An 8,246-nucleotide genomic window follows, 5' to 3' on the forward strand; every position below is an offset into this window, starting at 1 on the left:
CTTTGTGCTCCTAATAGGGCAGATCACTAGAAGTGGTCAATGTAAGCCTTAATAGGCCAACTTTATACTATAGTATTGAAGTTTTGTGGGTATCATCCCCACCCCAATTTTACTTTCTATTTGGAAGGTTTTTGGGTCACCAAAATATTGTGTTCTCTTGTGTAATGATTATTTTATGTTTCATATCTAATGCATGAAGTAGCATAGATGGATGTGTGGTAAATTAATAAAAAAATTTAAGGTTACTGATTCACCCCTCCCCTCTTAGTAACTTGTCATATCTTGAATATTTCCAACAATTTACCCTTGGAGTTACTACTTGAAAAAATGTATAGTCAGAAACCACTAGGAAACATACATCATTATAATGTTTTTCCACTAATGATCCAGGAATTCTCAGTCTTTTCTTGATATATTGCTTAAAGGCCTCAAACTAGCTGGTCATAGCTGACTCAAAGTTCTCACCCAATTGTTCAATGAACTCACCAATCTATACTATCATTGACCTATTTGTTTTCCATGCAACTAAGCCAAATTTGGGAAATGTGTTTTGAACATAAAAGAAAATGCATATCAGGATAGAACCAAATTTGCATTGAGCACTCTTAGTCTTCCTTATTTTTCCTAGTTCTCATTAATTTTTGTAATTGTAGCTATGCAAGATCATATGTGTGATCTTTCCTAACAATCTCATAACTCACATCCACTGCAATACAGGGAACACTATTTAATCTATTGGATTGGTAAAAATTATGTGAAATAAGCATTATAGAAAAGTCTATCAATGGATCTATAATGGTGTCAATTGTCATTCCTCTCTTATTGCACACGACTCCTATATTTTTCTCAATAACCTTTTTTGAATCACTCCTTAGAGTCTTAGGCTGATCTAGGGTTGGATACCCTGTTACCCTATGGATTATCCTTTTGGTGATTTTGATAGGTCCATTATCTAACCATAGTGAACTATCATGAATCCTACTTAATACAATTCTTATCCATTTAGTTTTGAACACAATCAGGAAATCTAGGGCTCATGTTAACCCTTTCTTTTCTACAAATTTAAATTCTTCCCTCAATACACCATTCTCACATATTCTATCATATGCTTGCCTAATCTCCATATCACCAATACTACCAATTTTATAGTTGTAACATTTCATAACATCTTGAACCATTAAAACATTTGGTGGTATCATGGGTAATACACTGGAGTGGTCTTGTTTGTATGCAATATCAGGTATTGCCTTGAATATCGATTGCTTAACCTCATTATTAACCAGTTCAACATTCAAAACCTTCTTACCCTCTGCACCCTTTGAACTAGATGGCATTATGTGAAACTAGGGTTTATGAAAATAGAAATAGCATAAATCAGCACTAGATAAATACCTTGCAAGATCTGATGAAATAATGTTGAATCACTGCTCAAATCTTTTGCAATCATTTTGGATGGATTTCCAAATTGCTTCTTGCTTTTCTTTCTCTTTCTCTATTTTGAAATGATGAAAAATGAGCTGAAAATTGATTAAATACACTTTGAAGTACTACAATTAATGTTGGGTACTTACACGGTTGCAAGCTTGACATCAACCAATTTTGGGCTCACTCGACATCCATTAGCCTTTTATTCATTTGGCAACCATTACAATCTTGGCATCAACTAGCCATTCTGTTAGCTTGGCATCCTCTATCACTTCACTCAGCACTTATAGGAAAATTTTCATGCTTGGCAATAACATGAAAAACTTAAAGATTTTTCTTGGATTCCAAATAACATCTTGCATCTTTGTTCATGTTCATGTAATCTTTTTAGTACTAAATTCCTTTGGAACTAATGTGTTATATAACCTTTGAATATTAGTCCTACATACCTCTTGATTACTTAGTTTGATGAGATGTGAGCACCTGACTCATTGGGTGAAGTGATCCATTCAACACTTGATGTGTTGCAATCATCATTTTTCTTCCATGTCTTGTTCATTTCATTCCTGACATGTTCAACATCTGCCTTGCCTTTGCCTTTATCAAACTCACAACTTGGTTCCTTTGACTTTGTTGGGCAATATCAACTAATGTGGCCAATTTTTAAATAGCTAAAACATGTGGTTTTATTTAACCACCTTTTGTAGTCACTTCTAAAGTGTGTTCTAATACCATTCTTAGGAAAGTGTCCATATTCTTGACAATAATGATAGCTAGGTAAAAGCATAGATCTGTGTCACCGTTTGTGATACAAAAACCTGTTTTGGTCAAATCTCATTTCTCTATCAAAACTCAATTTTTAAAAAAAACTAAAAATACCCTTTTATATATTTTAGATTCAATATCATCATTATATAAATTTTTGAGTGTTTTGATTAGTTATAATATGTTATAATCTCAAAATATTATAAGTCGATATTTCAACATTTCAGAAGATGCTTTCTCAAAAAATGATAAAAAATAGTAAATCATATCAAAAAAATAAAAAATATATATTTATCACTAGAGGAGAGAATCCTCTTCATGAATATGTAATTTATTTTCAAGAAGGTATAGATTTGATAGGGAAGTTTTGACAGAACTGTTGGATTCTAACAAGGTCGAACTTGAGTACTTATAACAAAGAAAATATACATCAAAAATAATTATTTCTTTTTTTGTGCACTAGCTATACATGTCATCTATAAAATATTTTCAAATTAGAACCAAAAAAGGTGATTTGCACATACTTGTTTGATGGGAACTACATCCTATATTTTTTACAATTAAAAAAGGGACTTCAAAATAAAATAAAATGAATAAATTCTTAGTCAAAAAATTATAAAAATTATAGGCATAAAATTCATACAATTCTACACATTTCATTAGTTTACATCATCTTCATATTTTAAACACAAATACCATTTTTTTTGTCATTAATGTTGAACTGTCACATTCTGATATCACATTTCTTTATAAAAGGTGACACAGGTTTGTGCTTTTACCCAGCTATATCTTGTATTATAATTCCAATTATAAGAGTTTCCATTGCACTTTACCTTTGTTTTCCTAGTTAATGACCACATGGGTTTGGACCTGCACTCAAAAGCTCTATGTCCCTACTTCTAATAGTTATAACAATATCATTAAAATCTTTGAGTATGCATTGTCCTAGTTCTACATTAATGTGTCTAATGACCTTGTTTTTTGTACTTATGGAAATGAACCATGTTCTTATGATTGACATTCTAATTTATAGTCTTGCTCATGTATACATTAGTAGTATTTCCTTTCTTACAACAATTATGACAAGTAGGTTTGGAGTTCTTACATTTGTTGCTCCTTTCTTTAGTACTTGTGGATGACTCTCCTTCTTCAATACTTTTGTATCCCAATCTAGATGTATCATTATTGGATCTTGGGAATCTCAATAATTGCTGAAAATATTTTTCATTTGGTTAGTTGAAACTTTCAACAAATTCCTTTTCCCTTTTTAGGTCATTTTTCAATTGCTCATTCTACAACTTCAATTTTGTTATCTCGATAGCCTTGACATTCAATTCATAGTTGGCATTCATTATTTGACTCAAAGTATCCAATTGCATGTTGTAAATCTTGGTTAGCTCTGATGATTTCTCTTCCAATCTATTGGTCAAGACTCTTTTTTCTTCTTCAATCATGGCTTTATCTTTCATAACTTTCTTTTTATGTTCAGTCTCTTCACATAGCAGTATGGCTTGTGATTCTTGTTCTAACTTGAGATTTCTAATTTCCTTAGCTTAGGCTCTATTCTTTTCCATTAGAAGTGCAACTACTACATCAAATTCATTAGAGTCTCCATTAGTAAATAGCTTATTAGTGTCCATCTCTTTGTATTGTGTGTCATTCTCCTCAATAGAAATTTCCTTCCTTCTCTTCAAAGATTTCTTTGGTTCTTCTCTTACTTCATTCAATTGATGTAGAATGAGTTGTATTTCAATTATGTGATTCTCAATGATCTTTCCCAACTTGTAGACTTCCATTTTGAAGATCTTTCCTCAAAGCTGCAAAGCTCTTTCAAAGAACAAGGCTTTGATACCATTTGTTGGAATTACAAATAGGAAAGGTAAACTTCTAAGTAGGGAGATGAATCAGTAGTTTAAACTTTGACCAATAAAACATTCACCACACATCCATCTCATACATTCACTAATTAAACTAAAATACCATGTAAAGCATGTACATCTAAAACATGTAAACAAGTAAAGATTTGCACATGTATGACACCAGATATGATTAACCAAAAAGCCTCCCATGAGAAGGTAAAATTGGGGTGGGAATGACACCCACAAATCTTCACTACTATAGTAATAAAGTGTATCCAATGAAGGTTACAATTTTTTAATCATGAGACATGATCTACCCTATGAAAGGTTTGCCCTGTTAAAGGCTTACAAATACTGTTAGGTCTTACCCTGTTAAAGGATTTCAACACCCTATTAGAAGTATGCCTTGTTAAAGTACTTCAACTCATAATTAAGCACCTTGTGAGAGGATTTCAATATAGCCTATTAAGATTACGTTATTAAGAGATTTGATTGATTCACCTACTAGAATGACTCAACATTGATCTTGTAGTTATCACTCTATTTCCTAATGATAGATCACCTCTAAACTAATTTAATCTTGATCCTTCATGATTATATGTCTCTTTTTTTTATGCTATCTTCTTCCTCTATTCTCCTTTAACTGATTCTACAATGTAATCTTATATCATAACTCCTTAGTCACCATGAATGCTTCTATTTGCACATGAAAACTTCTCTCTTTGCTCCTTTATACACCTTAGAAAGTTTAGGGTTTATCCTCCTTAAGAATACCTAGGTGACTTAGGGTTAGGTATAAATCAACAACTATGATTCATCCATTTTATCACTTAAACCTTCCCTTTACCTAATTGGTTGCATGTAATTCATAGGATTCCAACTTAAGATTCATCCTTATCTCAAAAATATCGTAATTCAATCTTTAAGTTGGCTCAAAAATGGTTTACATAGTTGTTTGTGCCATTACAAACAACTATGACAAAAATTTCTTACTTAGGATCGAAAGTCTCTGATGCTCAGCATATATTGATTTCTATACTATGACTCAGCATCTATATCACTCAGCATGTTCTTCTTTCTTGACTCCTAAATCACTCAACATACACTATCTGCTCAACACTTTTGTGACTCAACACATGAGTGGCTCAGCACTCATTATGGACTCAACATGCTCTATTATAGATGTTGTGCTTGGCATGTACTACTTGTTCGGCATGAACTAAGTAAATGACTTAACTGTGTAGACACTCATTAGTCAAAACCAATCTAAGATCAATAGAAATTAGAACCAAATATGATCCAATTGAAAGGTAACAAGACCCCATCTCATCTCATTTCTTTGGAAAATATTTTTGATAGACATGATGCATACATTAAGAGAGAAAGAGATCAAAAAGGAAACTCTTGTAGTGAGTGTGATGGAATAAATATAGGGACATAAATCAATCCAAAAATGATAAACATAGGGAAGCATTGCACACAAAAGGAGAGAGTAGAGATCAATAAATTACTCATTGAATATCAATATGTATTTTCTTTGAGCTATAAAGATCTAAAAAATTTCATGGATGGGAAATTCAAAAATGAAATCCCCCTTAAGCTAAGAGCAACACCATTTAGATAGAAACAAAGGAACAACAACCCTATAGTTGAAGGAGCAATATTTAAGGATATTGATAAAATGTTGAAGGATAGGATCATATATCCTATCCATCACTCTACTTGGGTAGCTAACATTGTGCTAGTGAGGAAGAAAAATGGAGAGATAAGGATTTGTGTGGATTTGAGAAATCTAAATCAAGCTTCTCTCAAAGATAACTTTACACTCCCCAACATGGATCACCTCTTGTAGACTATTGCAAGGTCAGAGACGATGTCTATGTTAGATGGCTTTTTAGGGTATAATCAAATTCAAGTAGATGAAGAAGATCAGTTCAAAACAACATTCACCGCATCTTAGGGTACTTTTCATATGGTAGGATGCCTTTTGGCTTAATTAATGTAGGTGCAACATTTCAATGTGCAATAAATTTGGCTTTTGGTGATTTGAAGGATAAAATCATTGTTGTGTACCTTGATGATTTGAGAATCTTTTCCAAGAAAAGAGAAGATCACATTAAAGACTTAGAAAGAGTGCTATAAATGAGTAGAAATTATGGTGTCTCACTGAATTCCAAGAAATTAGTATTTTGTGTGATAGAAGGTAAACTTCTTGGTCACATTATCTCTCAAGAAGGCATGAAGATTGATCTAGACAAAGTTAAAGCCATTCAAAAATTAAGTCTGCCATTGAGAAAAATTGGAGTAAAGTCTTTCTTTTGATAGCTAATTTTTTTAAGGAGGTTTTTGCATGGTTTCTTTAAGATGGTTAGCTATATAGTAGATATGATGAGGGTAATAAAGCCTTAAAATGGAGTGATATTGGAAAAAGAGCATTCAAGACATCAAAATTGCTATTACCAAAGCCCTTATCCTTGTTCATCTAGGCTACACTAAGGAGTTCATCATATATTGTTATGCATCAAAACATACAATGTCATCCATATTGATGTAGGAAAACAAAGAAGGAATACAAGCCCCAGTTGCTTTCATGAGTATGCCATTGAAGAATCAAGAATTGAGATACTCACAAATGCATAAATATGCATATGTAGTGGTGATAGCTCTCAATAATTTCAAGTTTTATATTTTGCATTCTCATTCAGTGATACATCTTCTATATCCTACATGAAAACCATTTTGACACAACAAGATGTTGGTTGCAATAATAGAGGATCTTAGATTGCAAAGGTTCAAGAGTATGATATTGAGATCAATCCAACCAAACATGTGAGAGGAAATGCACTTTGTAAAGCCTTAGTAGAAGATCAGCCAATTGAAGAGGAAGATACTCCAAATGGTCTCATGGTAAGTCTTCAAGATCCTTGGTTTTCAAACATTGCATACTTTCTGACCTATGGTGAGTGTTGTAATGGATCGAGTGTTGTATATAAAAACAAATGCCTTAAGGTATTTATTTAATGATGATTTCTTCTATAAGAGAGCTATTGATGGTATATTTCTAAGATGTGCTGATAAGGAGCAGCAAGAGAATTTCTTAAAATCCTTTCATGATGAGGCATGTGGAGGACACTTTCCTTCTACTGTCACTACATTTAAAATTTTAAGGCAATGTTACTATTGGCCTGGTATGTTTAAGGATGCATATAAGTGGGTTTCCACTTATGAGAAGTGTAGGATGCTTACTAGTAAACCTTAGCTAGCTGCCTTGCCTCTTAGGCCATTGGTGATTGAAGCTCCTTTTCATAAATGGGATTTGGATTTTATAGGCCCAAACAATCCTCCTTCTATTCAAGGATGTTCTTATCTCCTAACTACCATAGATTATTTTATTAAATGGGTAGAAGCCAAACCTATGAAGAAGACTTCATTAGATGTGGTATGTGAGTTTCTTAAAGAACATATATTGGTTAGATTTGGAGTTCTTGTAAAACTGATAATGGAAAATGCATCTTGTTTTTCTTCCTTGCAAATCATTGAGTTTTTTTATGATAATGGTATCCAAGTTGGTCATTCCTCTGATTATTTTCCTCAAAGAAATGGGTAGGCTGAATCTAGCAATAAGAATCTAATTAATAACTTGAAGAAATTGGTCTCAAATAATTAGAAAAGTTGGCACAAGAAGATACATGATTCTTTATGGGAAGATAGGACCACACCTAAAAGGGTCATTGGGATCTCACCTTTTAACTTAGTTTATGGAGTAGAAGGTATCTTGCCACTGTCTTTAGAGCTTACCACTTGTAAGTTGAAGACTATGATTGAGGATGGTACATTCAAAGATGGATTGGAAAAGAGAATTGTGTACCTCACCAAGTTGGAAGAGGAAAGAGAAGAAATGGTAGATAAAATTACTCAGTGTCAAGGAAGAGTTAAGAAGTTATTTGATAAAAGAGAAAGACCAAGGAAATTCATGGAAGGTGATTTGGTCCTACTATGAGATAAGAGGCATGAACCAAGAGGAATGCACTCCAAGTTTCAGTCTCTATGGAAAGGGCCATTTCACATCATGCAAGTGAACCAAAAAAATTATTTCAAGTTGGCATATCCCACTTGAGATCACCTACCATGTTCTTATAATGGGCAGTATTTGAAGTTGTATCAAATGAAAAACTGAAATAGGTAACCCTTGCATAG

This window comes from Cupressus sempervirens, chromosome 3, assembly GCF_028749045.1.
Source record: "Cupressus sempervirens isolate cs-2001-9-10 chromosome 3, ASM2874904v1, whole genome shotgun sequence".
NCBI lineage: Eukaryota > Viridiplantae > Streptophyta > Pinopsida > Cupressales > Cupressaceae > Cupressus > Cupressus sempervirens.